Source organism: Ranitomeya imitator, chromosome 1, assembly GCF_032444005.1.
Source record: "Ranitomeya imitator isolate aRanImi1 chromosome 1, aRanImi1.pri, whole genome shotgun sequence".
Lineage (NCBI taxonomy): Eukaryota > Metazoa > Chordata > Amphibia > Anura > Dendrobatidae > Ranitomeya > Ranitomeya imitator.
Window position 1 is genome coordinate 492,211,956 of NC_091282.1, and position 22,400 is coordinate 492,234,355.

Consider the following 22,400-nt stretch of genomic DNA (forward strand, 5'->3'; position numbering starts at 1 on the left):
ATGATATCACAGAGCCTTACATACAATATCACACATATCCTTACCATGTATAAAATATAGCCTTACATATGAAAGACACATATCCTTACCATATGACATCACATATATTCTTACATACAATATGACACACAGCCTTACATGCAATATCACACATAGCCTTACAAATGATATCACACATATTATCTACTATATAATTGTCTAAGGGTCACTTCCGTCTGTCCTTCTGTCTGTCACGGTTATTCATTCGCTGATTGGTCTCGGCAGCTGCCTGTCATGGCTGCCGCTACCAATCAGCGACGGCCACAGTCCGGAAGAAAATGGCCGCTCCTTACTCCCCGCAGTCCGTGCCTGTCGCCCGCATACTCTCCTCCGGTCACTGCTAATACAGGGTTAATGCCGGCGGTAACGGACTGCGTTATGCCGCGGGTAACGCATTCCATTGTCGCCGCTATTAACCCTGTGTGTCCCCAACTTTTTACTATTGAAGCTGCCTATGCAGCATCAATAGTAAAAAATGTAATGTTAAAAATAATAAAACAAACCTGCTATACTCACCCTCCGTAGCAGCTCGCGCCAGCCGCCATCTTCCGTTGCAGGTTCCGGTGGCAGAAGGATCTGCCATGACGTCACGGTCATGTGACCGCGACATCATCACAGGCCCTGCGCTACAAAGACCTGCCATGACGTCACGGTCATGTGACCGCGACGTCATCACAGGTCCTGCACTCATACCAACCCTGGGACCGGAAGCTGCCGTGGACTACAAGGGCTCCCTCGGAAAGGTGAGTATGTTTTTTTATTATTTTTTAACCTGTGACAAACCTGGCTGGGCTATATACTACGTAGCTGGGCAATATACTACGTGACTGGCCAATATAATATGTAGCTGGGCAATATACTACGTGGCTCTGTGCTGTATACTACTTCGCTGGGAAATATACTACGTCACTGGGCAATATACTACGTGACTGGGCAATATACTACGTCGCTGTGCAATATACTACGTGGCTGGGCAATATACTACGTGGCTGGGCAATATACTACGTGGCTGGGTAATATACTACGTAGCTGGGCAATATACTACGTAGCTGGGCGATATACTACGTGGCTGGGCAATATACTACGTAGCTGGGCAATATACTACATGACTGGGCAATATACTACGTAGCTGGCCAATATACTATGTGGCTGGACAATATACTACGTAACTGGGCAATATACTACGTCGCTGTTCAATATACTACATGGCTCTGTGCTGTATACTACTTCGCTGGGAAATATACTACGTGGCTTTGCGCTGTATACTAAGTCGCTGTGCAATATACTACGTGGTTCTGTGCTGTATACTACGTCACTAGGCAATATACTACGTAGCTATACTACGTCACTGGGCAATATACAGTTAGGTCCATAGATATTTGGACAGAGGCAACATTTTTCTAATTTTGGTTGTAGACATTACCACAATGAATTTGAAACAAAATAATTCCGATGGAGTTGAAGTTCAGACTTTAAGCTTTCATTTGAGGGTATCCACATTAAAATTGGATGAAGGGTTTAGGAGTTTCAGCTCCTTAACATGTGCAACCCTGTTTTAAAGGGACCAAAAGTAATTGGACAGATTAAATAATTTTAAATAAAATGTTCATTTTTAGTACTTGGTTGAAAACCCTTTGTTGGCAATGACTGCCTGAAGTCTTGAACTCATGGACATCAACAGACGCTGTGTTTCCTCCTTTTTGATGCTCGGCCAGGCCTTCACTGCGGTGGTTTTCAGTTGCTGTTTGTTTGTGGGCCTTTCTGTCTGAAGTTTAGTCTTTAACAAGTGAAATGCATGCTCAATTGGGTTGAGATCAGGTGGCTGACTTGGCCATTCTAGAATATTCCACTTCTTTGCTTTAATAAACTCCTGGGTTGCTTTGGCTTTATGTTTTGGGTCATTGTCCATCTGTAGTATGAAACGACGACCAATCAGTTTTGCTGCATTTTGCTGGATCTGAGCACACAGTATGTCTCTGAAAACCTCAGAATTCATTCAGCTGCTTCTGTCCTGTGTCACATCATCAATAAACACTTGTGACCCAGTGCCACTGGCAGCCATGCATGCCCAAGCCATCACACTACCTCCGCCGTGTTTTACAGATGATGCGGTATGCTTTGGATCATGAGCTGTACCACGCCTTCGCCATACTTTTCTCTTTCCATCATTCTGGTAGAGGTTGATCTTGGTTTCATCTGTCCAAAGAATGTTCTTCCAGAACTGTGCTGGCTTTTTTAGATGTTTTTTTTTAGCAAAACCAGTCTAGCCTTTTTATTCTTGATGCTTATGAGTGGCTTGCACCGTGCAGTGAACCCTCTGTATTTACTTTCATGTAGTCTTCTCTTTAGGGTAGATTTGGATATTGATACGCCTACCTCCTGGAGAGTGTTGTTCACTTGGTTGGCTGTTGTGAAGGTGTTTCTCTTCACCATGGAGATTATTCTGTGATCATCCACCACTGTTGTCTTCCGTGGGCACCCAGGTCTTTTTGCATTGATGAGTTCACCAGTGCTTTCTTTCTTTCTCAGGATGTACCAAAGTGTAGATTTTGCCACTCCTAATATTGTAGCAATTTCTCAGATGGGTTTTTTCTGTTTTCGCAGCTTAAGGATGGCTTGTTTCACCTGCATGGAGAGCTCCTTTGACCGCATGTTTACTTCACAGCAAAACCTTCCAAATGCAAGCACTACACCTCAAATCAACTCCAGGCCTTTTATCTGCTTAATTGAGAATGACATAACGAAGGGATTGCCTACACCTGTCCATGAAATAGCCTTGGAGTCAATTGTCCAATTACTTTTGGTCTCTTTAAAAACAGGGTGGCACATGTTAAGGAGCTGAAACTCCTAAACCCTTCATCCAATTTTAATGTGGATACCCTCAAATGAAAGCCTGAACTTCAACTGCATCTGAATTGTTTTGTTTAACCCCTTAATCCCATATGACGTACTATCCCGTCCAGGTGACCTGGGACTTAATTCCCAGTGACGGGATAGTACGTCATATGCGATCGGCCGCGCTCACGGGGGGAGCGCGGCCGATCGCGGCCGGGTGTCAGCTGCCTATCGCAGCTGACATCCGGCACTATGTGCCAGGAGCGGTCACGGACCACTCCCAGCACATTAACCCCCGGCACACCGCGATCAAAGATGATCGCGGTGTGCCGGCGGTGCAAGGAAGCATCGCGCAGGGAGGGGCTCCCTGCGGGCTTCCCTGAGACGATCGGTACACGGTGATGTACTCACCGTGTACCGAGCGTCTTCTCCCTGCAGTCCCCGGATCCAAAATGGCCGCCGGGCTGCATCCGGGTCCTGCAGGGAGCACTTCCGGGCCAGGATCAGGCTGCAGCTGCAGCTCTAATCCTGCCAGGCTGTATGTCAGATCACCGATCTGATAGAGTGCTGTGCACACTGTCAGATCGGTGATCTGCGATGTCCCCCCCTGGGACAAAGTGAAAAAGTAAAAAAAAAAATTTCCACACGTGTAAAAAAAAAAAAAAAAAAATTCCTAAATAAAGCAGAAAAAAAAAATATTATTCCCATAAATACATTTCTTTATCTAAAAAAAAAACAATAAAAGTACACATATTTAGTATCGCCGTGTCCGTAACGACCCGACCTATAAAACTGGCCCACTAGTTAACCCCTTCAGTGAACACCGTAAGAAAAAAAAAAAAAAAAACGAGCCAAAAAACGCTTTATTATCATAACGCTGAACAAAAAGTGGAATAACACGCGATCAAAAAGACGGATATAAATAACCATGGTACCTCTCAAAACGTCATCATGTCCCGCAAAAAACGAGCCGCCATATAGCATCATAACCAAAAAAATAAAAAAGTTATAGTCCTCAGAATAAAGCGATGCCAAAATAATTATTTTTTCTATAAAATAGCTTTTATCGTATAAAAGCGCCAAAACATTAAAAAAATGATATAAATGAGGTATCGCTGTAATCGTACTGACCCGAAGAATAAAACTGCTTCATCAATTTTACCAAACGCGGAACGGTATAAACGCCTCCCCCAAAAGAAATTCATGAATAGCTGGTTTTTGGTCATTCTGCCTCACAAAAAATCGGAATAAAAAGCGATCAAAAACTGTCACGTGTCCGAAAATGTAACCGATAAAAACGTCAACTCGTCCCGCAAAAAACAAGACCTCACATGACTCTGTGGACCAAAATATGGAAAAATTATAGGTCTCAAAATGTGGAGACGCAAAAACTTTTTTGCTATAAAAAGCGTCTTTTAGTGTGTGACGGCTGCCAATCATAAAAATCCGATATAAAAAACGCTATAAAAGGAAAACAATCCCCCCTTACTTACTCCCTTAGTTAGGCTAGGTTCACATTGCGTTAATGGGTTAACGCTAACGGACAGCGTTGCACGGCGAAAATGTCACAATTAACGCCGTGCAACGGGTCCGTTAGCACAACCATTGACAGCAATGTGATTTTCGGGTGTAGCGCATCGCTAGAGCGTGCCATTTTCGGCTCGCGCTAGCAAGGTGCCGTTCTTTTGTGGCGCGCCTCAGACGCTGCTTGCAGCGTCCGCGGCGCGCCCGAGGTCCGATCCCCGATCTTCCAGAGCGGGGACGTTAACGCGACCACTAAACACGACACCTAAAAAGACATTGCGTTAGCGCAATCCGCTAGCGCTAAACGGATTTCCCTAACGCAATGTGAACCTAGCCTTAGGGAAAAATAATAAAATTAAAAAAAAATGTATTTATTTCCATTTTTCCATTAGGGTTAGGGCTAGGGTTAGGGCTAGGGTTAGGGCTAGGGTTTGGATTACATTTACGGTTGGGATTAGGGTTGGGATTAGAATTAGGGGTGTGTCAGGGTTAGGTGTGTGGTTAGGGTTACAGTTGGGATTAGGGTTAGGGGTGCGTTTGGATTAGGGTTTCATTTATAATTGGGGGGGTTTCCACTGTTTAGGCACATCAGGGGGTCTCCAAACGCGACATGGCGTCCGATCTCAATTCCAGCCAATTCTGCATTGAAAAAGTAAAACAGTGCTCCTTCACTTCCGAGCTCTCCCGTGCGCCCAAACAGGGGTTTACCCCAACATATGGGGTATCATCGTACTCGAGATAAATTGGACAACAACTTTTTAGGTCCAAGTTCTCTTGTTATCCTTGGGAAAATAAAAATTTGGGGGGCTAAAAATCATTTTTGTGGGAAAAAAAAAGGATTTTTTATTTTCACGGCTCTGCGTTGTAAACTGTAGTGAAACACTTGGGGGTTCAAAGTTTTCACAACACATCTAGATAAGTTCCTTGGGAGGTCAAGTTTCCAATATGAGGTCACTTGTGGTGGGTTTGTACTGTTTGGGTACATCAGGGGCTCTGCAAATGCAACGTGACGCCTGCAGACCAATCCATCTAAGTCTGCATTCCAAATGGCGCTCCTTCCCTTCCGAGCTCTGCCATGCGCCCAAACAGTGGTTCCCCCCCACATATGGGGTATCGGCGTACTCAGGACAAATTGGACAACAACTTTTGGGGTCCAATTTTTTCTGTTACCCTTGTAAAAATACAAAGCTGGGGGCTAAAAAATCATTTTTGTGAAAAAAAAAAGAATTTTTATTTTCACGGCTCTGCGTTATAAACTGTAGTGAAACACTTAGGGGTTCAAAGTTCTCACAACACATCTAGATAAGTTCCTTGGGAGGTCAAGTTTCTAATATGGGGTCACTTGTGGGGGGTTTGTACTGTTTGGGTACATCAGGGGCTCTGCAAATGCAACGTGACTCCTGCAGATCAATCCATCTAAGTCTGCATTCCAAATGGCGCTCCTTCCCTTCCGAGCTCTGCCATGCGCCCAAACAGTGGTTCCCCCCCACATATTGGGTATCAGCGTACTCAGGACAAATTGGACAACAACTTTTGGGGTCCAATTTATTCTGTTACCCTTGTGAAAATACAAAACTGGGGGCTAAAAAACAATTTTTGCGAAAAAAAAAATAAATTATTTTAACGGCTCTGCGTTATAAACTGTAGTGAAACACTTGGGGGTTCAAAGCTCTCAAAACACATCTAGATAAGTTCCTTAGGGGGTCTAGTTTCCAAAATGGTGTCACTTGTGGGGGGTTTTAATGTTTAGGCACATCAGGGGCTCTCCAAACCAACATGGCGTCCCATCTTAATTCCAGTCAATTTTGCATTGAAAAGTCAAATGGCGCTCCTTCCCTTCCGAGCTCTGCTATGCACCCAAAAAGTGGTTTACCCCCACATATGGGGTATCGTCGCACTCAGGACAAATTGCACAACAACTTTTGTGGTCTAATTTCTTCTCTTACCCTTGGGAAAATAAAAAATTGGGGGTGAAAAGATCATTTTTGTGAAAAAATATGATTTTTTATTTTTACGGCTCTGCATTATAAACTTCTGTGAAGCACTTGATGGGTCAAAGTGCTCACCACACCTCTAGATAAGTTCCTTAAGGGGTCTACTTTCCAAAATGGTGTCACTTGTGGGGATTTCAATGTTTAGGCACATCAGGGGCTCTCCAAACGCAACATGGCATCCCATCTCAATTCCAGTCAATTTTGCATTGAAAAGTAAAATGGCGCTCCTTCCCTTCCGAGCTCTGCCATACGCCCAAACAATGGTTTACACCCATATATGGGGTATCAGCGTACTCAGGACAAATTGCCCCAAAATTTTTGAGGTCCAATTTCTTCTCTTACTCTTGGAAAAATAAAAAATTGGGGGCGAAAAGATAATTTTTGTGAAAAAATATGATTTTTTTATTTTTACGGCTCTGCATTATAAACTTCTGTGAAGCAATTGGTGGGTCAAAGTGGTCACCACACATCTAGATAAGTTCCTTAAGGGGTCTACTTTCCAAAATGGTGTCACTTGTGGGGGGTTTCAATGTTTAGGCACACGAGGGGCTCTCCAAACGCAACATGGCGTCCCATCTCAATTCCTGTCAATTTTGCATTGACAAGTCAAATGGCGCTCCTTTCCTTCCGAGCTCTGCCATGCGCCCAAACAGTGGTTTACCCCCACATATGGGGTATCAGCGTACTCAGTACAGATTGTACAACAATGTTTGGCATCCATTTTATCCATTTTAAATATTCATTTTTATTTAAACATTCTAAAAATTCCTGTGAAACCCCTGAAGGGTTAATAAACTTCTTGAATGTGGTTTTGAGCACCTTGAGGGGTCCAGTTTTTAGAATGGTGTCACACTTGGGTATTTTCTATCATATAGACCCCTCAAAATGACATCAAATGAGATGTGGTCCCTAAAAAAAAAATGGTGTTGTAAAAATGAGAAATTGCTGGTCAACTTTTAACCCTTATAACTCCCTAACAAAAAAAAATTTTGGTTCCAAAATTGTGCTAATGTAAAGTAGACATGTGGGAAATGTTACTTATTAAGTATTTTGCGTGACATATCTCTGTGATTTAAGGGCATAAAAATTTAAAGTTGGAAAATTGCGAAATTTTCTAATTTTTCGCCAAATTTCCGTTTTTTTCACAAATAAACGCAAGTTATATCGAATAAATGTTACCACTAAAATGAAGTACAATATGTCACGAGAAAACAATGTCAGAATCGCCAAGATCCGTTGAAGCGTTCCAGAGTTATAACCTCATAAAGGGACAGTGGTCAGAATTGTAAAAATTGGCCCGGTCATTAACGTGCAAACCACCCTCGGGGCTTAAGGGGTTAAAATTCATTGTGGTAATGTCTATAACAAAAATTAGAAAAATGTTGTCTCTGTCCAAATATATATGGACCTAATTGTACTACGTCACTGGGCAATATACTACTTGGCTGGGCAATATACTACGTCACTGGGCAATATACTACGTGGCTGGGCAATATACTACGTGGCTGGGCAATATACTACGTGACTGGGCAATATACTACGTGGCTGGGCAATATACTACGTGGCAGGGCAATATACTACGTGGATGGGCAATATACTACGTGGACATGCATATTCTAGAATACCCGATGCGTTAGAATCGGGCCACCATCTAGTTATACATAATTATCACACATATCCTGTCATATAAAGATGACAAGTCTTTACATATAATATCGCACATACCCGTGCATAAAAATATCACACATATCCTTACATGAGATATCTTATGTAAGGCCTTAGTTATTTCATAGAAATTAACTGCAAAGAAATATAATAAAGGGGAGAAGCTAGCGCTGCTTATGGTCGGAATGCAATACATATAGTGTACATGCACATATTAATTGATCAATTGTTTGCTAAATGTCTCATTTTGAAATACAGTTAGAAACCAATATGTGCATGTGCACTTTATCTATTGCGTTCTGACCATAAGCAGCGCTGGCTTCTCCCCTTTTTTATTTTGCAAAGAAATATGTTGAAAGCAACTGAGGCCTTGAATTGAAGTAAATGTAACATAGGACTAAATATGCTGACTGCATGGAATATAACCCTCTCGGTGCTCGTGTTTTGCTGCATTGGAAGCAATGTATCCTGGGACCTGTCTTTCTTGTTATTTATGTCTTGGTATCGTTCATTAAAATGAATTAATCCCCTATAGGAAACAAGCCATCTGCTGCTACATTCTCCCACCAGGGCCTAATGGAAAGCTGCCAGCTCATTTTCTACAACCCAAACTTCACGACTTGGCAGGGCATCAAGTAAGGCGTCAAAGGTAGAGTGTAAGTTTTTAAAATATAATTGATGCCTAGCAAATTGGAAGGCGAAAAAAAGCCTCATGTTCCGTTTTGTGAGTGAAAATATAGTAAATATGTATGATTAGGGTTGAGCGAAACGGGTCGAACATTTTCAAAAGTCGCCGACTTTTGGCTAAGTCGGGGTTTCATGAAACCCGATCCGACCCCTGTGCGGGGTCGGCCATGCGGTACGCGACTTTCGCGCCAAAGTCGCGTTTCAATGACGCGAAAAGCGCCATTTCTCAGCCAATGAAGGTAAACGCAGAGTGTGGGCAGCGTGATGACATAGGTCCTGGTCCCCACCATCTTAGAGAAGGGCATTGCAGTGATTGGCTTGCTGTCTGCGACGTCACAGGGGCTATAAAGAGGCGTTCCCGCCGACCGCCATCTTACTGCTGCTGATCTGAGCTTAGGGAGAGGTTGCTGCCGCTTTGTCAGAAGCAGGGATAGCGTTAGGCAGGGTCCATTAACCACAAAACCGCTTGTGCTGCAGCGATTTGCACTGTCCAACACCACCCTCGGTGTGCAGGGACAGTGGAATTTTTTTTTTTTTTTTTTTTCCCCTCAGCGCTGTAGCTCATTGGGCTGCCCTAGAAGGCTCCCTGATAGCTGCATTGCTGTGTGTACGCCGCTGTGCAAACCAACTGCTTTTTTCAAAGCACAAATCCTCTTGTTCCTTCCTTTCTGCACAGCTATCTTTTTTGTTTGTCCACACTTTTTATTTCATTTGTGCATCAGTCCACTCCTTATTGCTGCCTGCCATACCTGGCTGAGATTACTGCAGGCAGGGAGATAGTAGCTGCCTGCCATACCTGGCTGAGATTACTGCAGGCAGGGAGATAGTAATTGTAGGACATTCCCTGTTTTTTTTTTTTTTTTTTTTTTTGGTGGGAGATTAAGATTGGCAATTTGGCATTTCTGCTAGAGTGCCATCCCTGTGTGTGCCATCTCTCTCACATAGTGGGCCATAGAAAGCCTTTTCATTTTTCTGTATTTTTTTTTGTGGGGTGTATAAATTCTCCCTGATAAAAATACAGTGGGAGATTAATATTGGCCTTTGGGCTTGTGTGCCAGTCCTGAGTGTGCCATCTCTCTCACAAATAGTGGGCCATAGAAAGCCTATTTTATTTTTTTTTGGGTTTTATAAATTCTCCCTGAAAAAAAGGGAGATTAATATTGGCCTCTGGGCTTCTGTGCCAGTCCTGAGCGTGCCATCTGTGCCAGTCCTGAGCGTGCCATCTCTCTCACAAATAGTGGGCCATAGAAAGCCTATTTAAATATTTTTTTGGTTTTATAAATTCTCCCAGAAAAAAAGGGAGATTAATATTGGCCTCTGGGCTTCTGTGCCAGTCCTGAGCGTGCCATCTGTGCCAGTCCTGAGCGTCCCATCTCTCTCACAAATAGTGGGCCATAGAAAGCCTATTTTATTTTTTTTTTGGGTTTCAGAAATTCTCCCTGGAAAAAAAAAGGGAGATTAATATTGCCCTTTGGGCTTGTGTGCCAGTACTAAGCGTTCCATCTCTCTCTCTCTCTCAGTCAGTGGGCCATAGAACGCATATTTTTGGTTTTATTTGTTTTCTAAATTCTCCCTGAAAAAATCATTTTATTTTATTTGGTTTCTAAATTCTTCCTGATAAAATCATATTTTTTTTATTATTTTTATTTCTAAAGTCTCCCTGAAAAAAAAAAAAAAAAAAAACAACCAAAAAAACAGTGGGAGATTAATATTGGCCTTTCTGCTTGTGTGCCAGTCTTGACTCCTGGGTGTGCCATCTCTCTCTCTCTCTCTCTCTCTCTCTCTCTCTCTCTCTCTCTCTCCAATTGTGGTCCATAGAAAGCCTATATTTTTTTTCCTTGATTTGGGTTCTAAAATCTACCAGAGAAAATAACTACATCAATCATTGGTAGAAAAATATTGGCCTCTGGGTTTGTGTGCCACTCCTGACTCCTGTGTGCGTCATCTCTCAGTCAGTGGGCCATAGAACGCCTATTTTTGGTTTTATTTGTTTTCTAAATTCTCCCTGAAAAAATTATTTTATTTTATTTGGTTTCTAAATTCTTCCTGATAAAATCATATTTTTTTTATTATTTTTTTTTCTAAAGTCTCCCTGAAAAAAAAAAAAAAAAACAGTGGGAGATTAATATTGGCCTTTCTGCTTGTGTGCCAGTCTTGACTCCTGGGTGCGTCATCTCTCAGTCAGTGGGCCATAGAACGCCTATTTTTGGTTTTATTTGTTTTCTAAATTCTCCCTGAAAAAATCATTTTATTTTATTTGGTTTCTAAATTCTTCCTGATAAAATCATATTTTTTTTATTATTTTTTTTTCTAAAGTCTCCCTGAAAAAAAAAAAAAAAAAACAACCAAAAAAAACAGTGGGAGATTAATATTGGCCTTTCTGCTTGTGTGCCAGTCTTGACTCCTGGGTGCGTCATCTCTCAGTCAGTGGGCCATAGAACGCCTATTTTTGGTTTTATTTGTTTTCTAAATTCTCCCTGAAAAAATCATTTTATTTTATTTGGTTTCTAAATTCTTCCTGATAAAATCATATTTTTTTTATTATTTTTTTTTCTAAAGTCTCCCTGAAAAAAAAAAAAAAAAAAACAACCAAAAAAAACAGTGGGAGATTAATATTGGCCTTTCTGCTTGTGTGCCAGTCTTGACTCCTGGGTGTGCCATCTCTCTCTCTCTCTCTCTCCAATTGTGGTCCATAGAAAGCCTACATTTTTTTTCCTTGATTTGGGTTCCAAAATCTACCAGAGAAAATAACTCCATCAATCATTGGTAGAAAAATATTGGCCTCTGGGCTTGTGTGCCACTCCTGATTCCTGTGTGCGTCATCTCTCACTCAGTGGCCCATAGAAAGCATATAGTTTGTTACATTTGTTTTCTAAATTCTCCCTGCAAAAATCTATTTTTTTTTTTTTGGGGGGTTTCTAAAGTGTTCCTGAAAAAAATAAAAATAAAAAAAAAATAATAGTGTGACATTAATATTAACATTTGTGCTTCAGTGACAGTCCTGCGTGTGGGGCATCTCTCTAATTTGCAGCCACCAAAAAAAGAGTGTGTAACATTGGGCCTGATTTTCGCTGTGGTCTCACCAACCTGTAAAGGGGTAGCTAAATCATACAGAAGTTATAGCTCACCGTGTAAGTTGTGTGACTGCAACAAATAACGTTAGTTTGGTTACGTTTTTAAAACAATGAGGAAGTCTAGTGGAAGAGGTCGTGGCCGGGGGCGTTCATTGTCAGCTGGTAATGAGGGTAGTGGTAGTGGTGGAGCATCAGGTGGTCGTGGGGGAAAAAATATTGCACCTAAGTCTGGAGCTGTGGAGCCAGGTTCGTCGTCCGGCTACACAAGGCCTCGAACGCTCCCTTTTCTGGGATTAGGAAAACCGCTTTTAAAGCCGGAGCAGCAAGAGCAAGTTTTGGCTTATCTTGCTGACTCAGCCTCTAGCTCTTTTGCCTCATCTCGTGAAACTGGTAAAAGTAAAAGCAGCGCGTCGTTAGTGGATGTTCACGGTCAGGGACAAGTCACTTCCTTGTCCTCTTCAGCAAAAACAACAACAGAGAAGAATGCAGCAGGCGACACAACGGGTTACTCCATGGAGCTCTTTACACATACCGTCCCTGGCTTAGAAAGTGAAGCAGTTAACAGTCCATGCCCATTACAAATTGAATCTGACATGGAGTGCACTGACGCACAGCCACAGCCAGACTACTATGCTGGTCCTTTGACTCAGACCACAACATTGCCCTCGCAGGGTGCTGATCAAGAATCAGACCCTGATGAGACTATGTTGCCCCATCACGAACGCTATACCACCGAACGACACGGTGACACAGACGAAGTTGCGCAGGAGGTACAAGAAGAGTTATTAGATGACCCAGTTCTTGACCCCGATTGGCAGCCATTGGGGGAACAGGGTGCAGGCGGCAGCAGTTCTGAAGCAGAGGAGGAGGAGGGGCCGCAGCAGGCATCAACATCGCCACAGGTTCCATCTGCCGGGCCCGTATCTTGCCCAAAACGCGTGGCAAAGCCAAAACCTGGTGGAGGACAGCGTGGCCATCCGGTTAAAGCTCAGTCTGCAATGCCTGAAAAGGTATCCGATGCTAGAAAGAGTGCAGTCTGGCATTTTTTTAAACAACATCCAATTGATCAGCGCAAAGTCATCTGTCAAAAATGTTCTACTTCCTTAAGCAGAGGTCAGAATCTGAAAAGTCTCAATACTAGTTGCATGCATAGACATTTAACCACCATGCATTTGAAAGCTTGGACTAACTACCAAACGTCCCTTAAGGTTGTTGCACCCTCGGCCAATGAAGCTAGTCATCAACGCAACATCCCTTCCGGCAGTGTAGGACCACCATTTAGCGCACCACCTGCTGTATCTGTGCAGGTATCTTTGCCAGGCCAAAGCAGTCAGGGTCAGGGAATCACCAGTTTCGTAGTAGGAAACACTGCATCTAGGGCACCGGCGGCAACAATACCATCTCCCACCGTCTCTCAGTCTGCCATGTCCACCGGCACCCCCGCTAGTTCCACGATCTCCAGCTCTCCAGTCCAGCTCACCCTACATGAGACTATGGTTAGAAAAAGGAAATACTTAGCCTCGCATCCGCGTACACAGGGTTTGAACGCCCACATAGCTAGACTAATCTCGTTAGAGATGATGCCCTACCGGTTAGTTGAAAGCGAAGCTTTCAAAGACCTGATGGACTACGCTGTACCACGCTACGAGCTACCCAGTCGACACTTTTTTTCCAGAAAAGCCATCCCAGCCCTCCACCAGCATGTTAAAGAGCGCATCGTCCATGCACTCAGGCAATCTGTGAGCACAAAGGTGCACCTGACAACAGATGCATGGACCAGTAGGCATGGCCAGGGACGTTACGTGTCCATCACGGCACACTGGGTAAATGTGGTGGATTCAGGGTCCACAGGGGACAGCAAGTTTGGGACAGTTCTGCCTAGCCCACGGTCTAGTAAACAGTTGTCTGTAGCCGTTCGCACCCCCTCCTCCTCCTCCTCCTCGTCCTCCTGCAGAAGCAAGAGCTCGTCCACAGACCGCAGTCGCACAAACACTCCATCCGCACCTGCCACTGTTGCACACCAGGTCTCCCATTATGGGGCAGCTACTGGCATACGTCAGCAGGCTGTATTGGCTATGAAGTGTTTGGGCGACAATAGACACACCGCGGAAGTTCTGTCCGAGTTCTTGCAGCAAGAAACGCAGTCGTGGCTGGGCACTGTAGATCTTGAGGCAGGCAAGGTAGTGAGTGATAACGGAAGGAATTTCATGGCTGCCATCTCCCTTTCCCAACTGAAACACATTCCTTGCCTGGCTCACACCTTAAACCTGGTGGTGCAGTGCTTCCTGAAAAGTTATCCGGGGTTATCCGACCTGCTCCTCAAAGTGCGTGGACTTTGCGCACATATCCGCCGTTCGCCTGTACACTCCAGCCGTATGCAGACCTATCAGCGTTCTTTGAACCTTCCCCAGCATCGCCTAATCATAGACGTTGCAACAAGGTGGAACTCAACACTGCACATGCTTCAGAGACTGTGCGAACAGAGGCGGGCTGTTATGTTTTTGTGGGAGGATACACATACACGGGCAGGCAGTAGGATGGCAGACATGGAGTTGTCAGGTGTGCAGTGGTCGAAGATTCAAGACATGTGTCAAGTCCTTCAGTGTTTTGAGGAATGCACACGGCTGGTTAGTGCAGACAACGCCATAATAAGCATGAGCATCCCCCTAATGCGTCTGCTGATGCAAAGTTTGACGCACATAAAGGATCAGGCGTCTGCACCAGAGGAAGAGGAAAGCCTTGATGACAGTCAGCGATTGTCTGGTCAGGGCAGTGTACATGACGAGGTACCGGGCGAAGAGGAGGTGGAGGATGAGGAGGATGATGGGGATGAGTATATTTTTAATGAGGAAGCTTTCCCGGGGGCACGGGAAATTGGTGGCGTGGCAAGGCCGGGTTCTGGTTTTTTGAGGGACACAAGTGACGTAGATTTGCCTGCAACTGCCCCTCAACCAAGCACAACCGCAGATTTGACAACGGGAACTTTGGCCCACATGGCGGATTATGCCTTGCGTATCCTCAAAAGGGACACACGCATTACAAAAATGATGAACGATGACGATTACTGGTTGGCCTGCCTCCTTGATCCTCGCTATAAAGGCAAATTGCAAAATATTATGCCACATGAGAACTTGGAACTAATATTAGCAACAAAACAATCAACTCTTGTTGACCGTTTGCTTCTGGCATTCCCTGCACACAGCGCCCGTGATCGTTCTCACACGAGCTCCAGGGGCCAGCAGACCAGAGGTGTTAGAGGGGCAGAAATCAGAAGTGGCGTTGGACAGAGGGGTTTTCTGACCAGGTTGTGGAGTGATTTTTCTATGACCGCAGACAGGACAGGTACTGCAGCATCAATTCAAAGTGACAGGAGACAACATTTGTCCAGTATGGTTACAAACTATTTTTCATCCCTTATCGACGTTCTCCCTCAACCGTCATTCCCATTTGATTACTGGGCATCCAAATTAGACACCTGGCCAGAATTGGCAGAATATGCATTGCAGGAGCTTGCTTGCCCGGCAGCTAGTGTCCTATCAGAAAGAGTATTCAGTGCTGCAGGTTCAATACTAACAGAAAAAAGGACTCGTCTGGCTACCCAAAATGTAGATGATCTAACCTTCATTAAAATGAACCACAACTGGATTTCAAAATCTTTTGCCCCACCCTGCCCGGCTGACACCTAGCTTTCCTATGAAAAGGTCTTGCCTGTGGACTATTCTGAATGACTTTTCCAATCTCGTAATTTTCTTCACCTGATTGTCCAGCATACGACATGTTTCCACCTCACGAAATGGCCAAACTCCCCACACGGGGCCGTGCTATCGCCACTTTGCGCTTGGACCCTTGAGAGTGCTGTTTGTCTGAAGAGGTGGGTGTGGCCGCTTTTGGTCGACGGCACTGCCACTGGGTCCCTCATAGTACAATAAAGTGTCTCTGGCGGTGGTGGTGCGCACCCAACGTCAGACACACCGTTGTAATATGAGGGGCCCTGTGCCTGTACCGCCGGCCACAAGACAGTTCCCCCCCCCAGCTCAAACAGTGCTGTACCACTAGCAAAATTATCTCTCACAGCTTCACCAATGTGTAGTCTAGCCGCTGACATCCTTCAATGCCTGGCACTGACAATACCATTGTTTTGACATTTTTGTTATGTTAGGCCTTCGAAGCCTGTCTGCGGTCCCTTCTTTCTACAACTACTACACTGACCAGGCCACTGCTGGCCGTGTTACCCTGGAACCAATTTAAAAGTGCCTACAGTCAGCCCAATTTTGTTATGTTAGGCCTTCGAAGACTGTCTGCCGTCACTCCTTCCACTAGACTTCCACTGACCATACACTGCTGCCCATGTACCCCTGGAACCAATTTAAAGTGCCTACAGCCAGCCCAATTTTGTTATGTTAGGCCTTCGAAGCCTGTCTGCGGTCACTCCTTCCACTAGACTTCCACTGACCAGACCACTGCTGCCCGTGTACCCCTGGAACCAATTTAAAAGTGCCTACAGCCATGTGTTATTATTTTAGGCCTTCGATGCCTGTCTGCGGTCACTCCTTCCACTAGGCCTCCACTGACCACACCACTGCTGCCCGTGTACCCCTGGAACCAATTTAAAATTGCCTACAGCCAGCCCAATTTTTTTATTTTAGGCCTTCGATGCCTGTCTGCGGTCCATTCTTTCAACTACTACTACACTGACCAGGTCACTGCTGCCCGTGTACCCCTGGAACCAATTTAAAATTGCCTACAGCCAGCCCAATTTTTTTATTTTAGGCCTTCGATGCCTGTCTGCGGTCCATTCTTTCAACTACTACTACACTGACCAGGTCACTGCTGCCCGTGTACCCCTGGAACCAATTTAAAATTGCCTACAGCCATGTGTTATTATTTTAGGCCTTCGATGCCTGTCTGCGGTCACTCCTTCCACTAGGCCTCCACTGACCACACCACTGCTGTCCGTGTACCCCTGGAACCAATTTAAAATTGCCTACAGCCATGTGTTATTATTTTAGGCCTTCGATGCCTGTCTGCGGTCACTCCTTCCACTAGACTTCCACTGACCAGACCACTGCTGCCCGTGTACCCCTGGAACCAATTTAAAATTGCCTACAGCCAGCCCAATTTTTTTATTTTAGGCCTTCGATGCCTGTCTGCGGTCCATTCTTTCAACTACTACTACACTGACCAGGTCACTGCTGCCCGTGTACCCCTGGAACCAATTTAAAATTGCCTACAGCCAGCCCAATTTTTTTATTTTAGGCCTTCGATGCCTGTCTGCGGTCCATTCTTTCAACTACTACTACACTGACCAGGTCACTGCTGCCCGTGTACCCCTGGAACCAATTTAAAATTGCCTACAGCCATGTGTTATTATTTTAGGCCTTCGATGCCTGTCTGCGGTCACTCCTTCCACTAGGCCTCCACTGACCACACCACTGCTGTCCGTGTACCCCTGGAACCAATTTAAAATTGCCTACAGCCATGTGTTATTATTTTAGGCCTTCGATGCCTGTCTGCGGTCACTCCTTCCACTAGGCCTCCACTGACCACACCACTGCTGTCCGTGTACCCCTGGAACCAATTTAAAATTGCCTACAGCCATGTGTTATTATTTTAGGCCTTCGATGCCTGTCTGCGGTCACTCCTTCCACTAGACTTCCACTGACCAGACCACTGCTGCCCGTGTACCCCTGGAACCAATTTAAAAGTGCCTACAGCCAGCCCAAGTTTGTTATGTTAGGCCTTCGATGCCTGTCTGCGGTCCATTCTTTCAACTACTACTACACTGACCAGGTCACTGCTGCCCGTGTACCCCTGGAACCAATTTAAAATTGCCTACAGCCAGCCCAATTTTTTTATTTTAGGCCTTCGATGCCTGTCTGCGGTCCATTCTTTCAACTACTACTACACTGACCAGGTCACTGCTGCCCGTGTACCCCTGGAACCAATTAAAAATTGCCTACAGCCATGTGTTATTATTTTAGGCCTTCGATGCCTGTCTGCGGTCCATTCTTTCAACTACTACTACACTGACCAGGGCACTGCTGGCCGTGTACCCCTGGAACCAACATCAGAAAATATAAAAATAAGTATTTTGCTTATAAAAAAGAAAATACTGGTGAGATATCAAATGCAGACATTTTAACATTAAAAACAAACACACAACTCTAATCTGGTACAGTACTAAAAATGGCCACCAGCTACAATTACTTTCTCCTGCAAGTAGTTAACTGAAAGTTTTTTTAAATTGAAAACACACATATGGCATCCACCGAGTGTTGTCCTGTCGCGTCTTCTTTATATTATTGCCGAGAAGATGCAAAATAATGAAAATAATAAAATCATTAATTACCAAAATAATAGAGAAAGTCAACACCACATTGCAAATAAACATTCATTCCAAATAAAGAAGCAGGGCGCGTCCGAGGGTGAGTATATACCTAATAAGAATATAATCACCCTCGGACGCGCAATGCTTATTTCCAACAGCCTTCCTTCCTAAGAATCAGCCCTTCCGTCGTGTAGAGAGACGTTGTGTTACACTCCAAGGTGTTCCCCAGGTTGCCTTTCCTGAGCTTCGATCTTCCGGCTCTCGTTTAGTAGTTCTTGGAAACTACTCTGCATTAGGCCTTCAAATTGGGTATGGGGTGTAGAGAGATGGTGTGTTCCACTCCAAGGTGTTCCCCAGGTTGCCTTTCCTGAGCTTCGATCTTCCGGCTCTCGTTTAGTAGTTGTTGGAAACTACGCTGCATTAGGCCTTCAAATTGGGTATGGGGTGTAGCGAGAGGGTGTGTTACACTCCAAGGTGTTCCCCAGGTTGCCTTTCCTGAGCTTCGATCTTCCGGCTCTCGTTTAGTAGTTCTTGGAAACTACACTGCATTAGGCCTTCAAATTGGGTATGGGGTGTAGAGAGAGGGTGTGTTACACTCCAAGGTGTTCCCCAGGTTGCCTTTCCTGAGCTTCGATCTTCCGGCTCTCGTTTAGTAGTTGTTGGAAACTACGCTGCATTAGGCCTTCAAATTGGGTATGGGGTGTAGCGAGAGGGTGTGTTACACTCCAAGGTGTTCCCCAGGTTGCCTTTCCTGAGCTTCGATCTTCCGGCTCTCGTTTAGTAGTTCTTGGAAACTACACTGCATTAGGCCTTCAAATTGGGTATGGGGTGTAGAGAGAGGGTGTGTTACACTCTAAGGTGTTCCCCAGGTTTCCTTGCCATTGCTTCGGTCTTCCGACTCTCGTTTAGTAGTTGTAGAAAAGTACACTGCATTAGGCCATACAAAATGGGTATGGGGTGGAGAGAGATGGTGTGTTACACTCCAAGGTGTTCCCCAGGTTGCCTTTCCTGAGCTTCTATCTTCAGGCTCTCATTAAATTGTGGTTAAATGGAACAACTGCATTTGGCGTACTAGTTGGTTTGGGGCCTACTATCGGTGTCTGCCACTCCTTGCTGTTCTCCTCCACTGAACAAAGCTGTGCCGCCTGTTTACTACGGTTGCCAATTTTGAACTGCATTTCGACTACTTACTGATTTGGCCCTACTCTCTGTGTCAGCCTCTCATTCCAGTTGTCCTCCACTGCAATGCCCCCTGGTTATTCCTGTGTTACCAATTTTGAACTGCATTTAGCCCACTTTCTTCTTTGGGCCTATATCTGTGTTTCCACTTCATCGTGCCCATTGCCCAGCCAGTGATAGATGAGTCTGCTGGTACATTGACCCATAACGCAACATTCCCCGTGCACGCTACACAACAACATTGTGACCCTGCTGAAAGTCAGGTTGCTCTTCCCGCATACCATACCACCTTACACGGGGACAAAGAGGAAGGTGCAGATGAAAGTGCAGGTTCCTTCATCAGGTGGGGGGAGGAATACTAGTTGGCGACGTCACTGGCACAGGGCCTCTCATAGTACGCAAAAGTGTTGCTGCCGGTGGGAGGCGCCCCCGCCGTGCAAACACACCGCTGTACTTTGAGGGGCCCTGTGCCAGTGCCAATGCCAACGAGTGGGCCCCCCCTGCTTGCTCAGGTTCACAGCACTTGCAAAGTTGAAATACTTACCTCTCCCTGCTCCACTGCCGTGACGTGGTCCAGATTTCCTGGGCCCACTAATTACTTGAACCAGCCCTACCCCCCACAACTTTAGCCAAATGACCCCCAATTTCAAATGCCTTCCAATTATTATAAGGTAAATTACGCTTGACAAGCTTCATTAAGAAGAATGGATGGTTTTGACATTAAAATGGCCACTCTAGGTGTTTTCCTGGCCCCCACTCACTGCCGACTATGCTGCCCCATTGACTTGCATTGGGTTTCGTGTTTCGGTCGATCCCGACTTTACGTCATAATCGGCCGATTTCACTCGACCCGACTTTGGACATAGTCGGGTTTCGCAAAACCCGGCTCGACTCTAAAAAGGTCAAGGTCGCTCAACTCTATGTATGATTATTGATATGTAATGCTAGACGTACTCAGAAGCAGAAAAAAACAAGACAGCCATGTCAGTATACACACCTCCCAATCGCTATGCATATACGGTTATATGTTTGTTATAAATTAGCCTTTTGGCAGACTTTTGGGATGTAGAACAATCCTCCAAGTAAACATTATATACTTTGCAATAACTGTGTGATAATCCAGAATAACAGATATCGTACAGCTATTGTGCTCCTTAAAGGAATATCATCACCCCAGAAACACTATTTAAATTACCCACATGGTCAAATAAGGAACTCATCCCCTATAATAATCATTCCTTTGGTGAAATAAATGTTGCCATTGATGCACATAAAAATCTGTCCGATATGCAAATGTGGCAAGCAGCCGCAGTGTAGAGGACAAAAGGCCATACTCACCCATGGAGTAAAACGCTGTGCTCACAAGCCGGATCTTCCTTTACATGCAGTGCTCTCCCTGGCCAAGCGAGCGCTGTCTATCAACTTAAACGGAGGTGGCAAAGCATAGAAAATTAGGGGCAGAAAAGTGCCTTAAACCAAAGGAATGCTAGGCCATGCCAAGAGGGCACCCTCCCTTCTATATTGGACACATTGCTTTCTAAACACATTACAGGCAGTGTATATTACACCAATGGTAGGGTTTTTACAGGGGCTAAGTGCCCTATTTGACCATGTACTTAGTCTGACTCAGTGGTGGAGAACTTTTATTCTACAAGGGCCACTTGGATATTTATAATATCATTTGCGGGTCATACAAAGTGATCACCTTAGTTATTATTCTGCCATATCTGGATAACTCACCCATAATGTGATGACTGGAACGGCTTCTCTTTGGTGAGACGTGTGATGTTAGGTGGTAATTATGACATTGCTACTGGCAATTGCTCTGAATACATCACACAGGAGACACTGCTACTCCTGCATTCATCATAAAAAGGAGAGGAAATAATCCCACCCACAAGGAACATCCTGATAGCAATTCAGCCGTGTGTGTGCTGCATTGTTCAGTAGTGAATGCTGCATGGAGTCTACGGAAGGATTACAGGGCTGGCAACTGGAAAAATGGAGCTGGTGGCCTAAGCACCGCAGCCCCAAAAAATGTGGACCAGCAGCCTCCTCACATACTGTGCATTATTAGATGCTGCAAACAGACAACGCTTTGCCTCCGTAGCATCTGAGCACCATCAGCTGGTACTCGCCCTCCCCAGGTCCAGTGCAGGCACTCTGTTGCTGTTCCAATCTGTGTGTACAGGCTGAAATGGTGATGTCATGACCACAGTGCACACAAACCCTGAGCTCAGCGGCTGTTCCAAAGTAGACAGCGCAAGAAGCGGAACTCAGTACCTGGCTTTAACGGTAATGTGCGCTGTAGTCGTGATGTCACAACTGCAGAGGTGGAAAGCTGCACCTGGGGAAAGTGAATGCTATCCGATCTTATTACCTTAACGCATCACTGGCCAACAGAGAATACAAACCTAAATGTGGAAACACCTTTAATAGAGATGTTTCTGGGCAGGATTAACAGGATCAACAAGATCAGTCTGACTTATTTGATCTAAATCTCAGAAGCAGCATAATATCTTCATGTAGAGAAGCACCAAGGCCAATTCCCAAAAATAAAAAAATCTGATTCTATATTAGTTCTTGAATAGATCTTAGTTCAAGGCACTAAACAGCCACGAGTGAGCCTAATTTTTTTAGTGTCACATCTTTTACTATTATAAATAGGAGTTCTTTTCGGTCTTCTAAACAAGCAATAGCCATCGGCAAACTCGTGTCCTTGTTTCATAGTATTAGTAACCAAAATAGGACTGAACACATCTACTTGCCTGTATATTTTTGCTTGAATTGCCTAGTAAAACAAAATTGCATCTGATCAGGAAAGGAGACAAGCTATGTGTCCGTTAGGAGAGCTGCAGGGCATTACAATGACTGTTTCCTGGCATTTATGCCCTAAATGTGTGACTCCACACCTATCCATCTTATGCCTCCATAGCACAGCCCTCTTTATTAACCACAATGGGGACATATGAAAACAGACAATCAAACAGTGCGGAGCCGTTTTTGGAACTCCAATAGAAAATAATAGAAAGGATCACAAACAGTGGCCACCTTTCCTTACACAGCAGCCACGAG

The 22,400-nt window shown here is 44.7% G+C and overlaps 1 protein-coding gene across 2 annotated transcripts in view; it reads right to left on the reverse strand.

Annotated features, from left to right (window-relative positions):
• FOCAD (focadhesin) overlaps positions 1-22,400 on the reverse strand; it is a 458,830-nt gene that overhangs the window by 81,351 nt on the left and 355,079 nt on the right. The window lies entirely within an intron of this gene.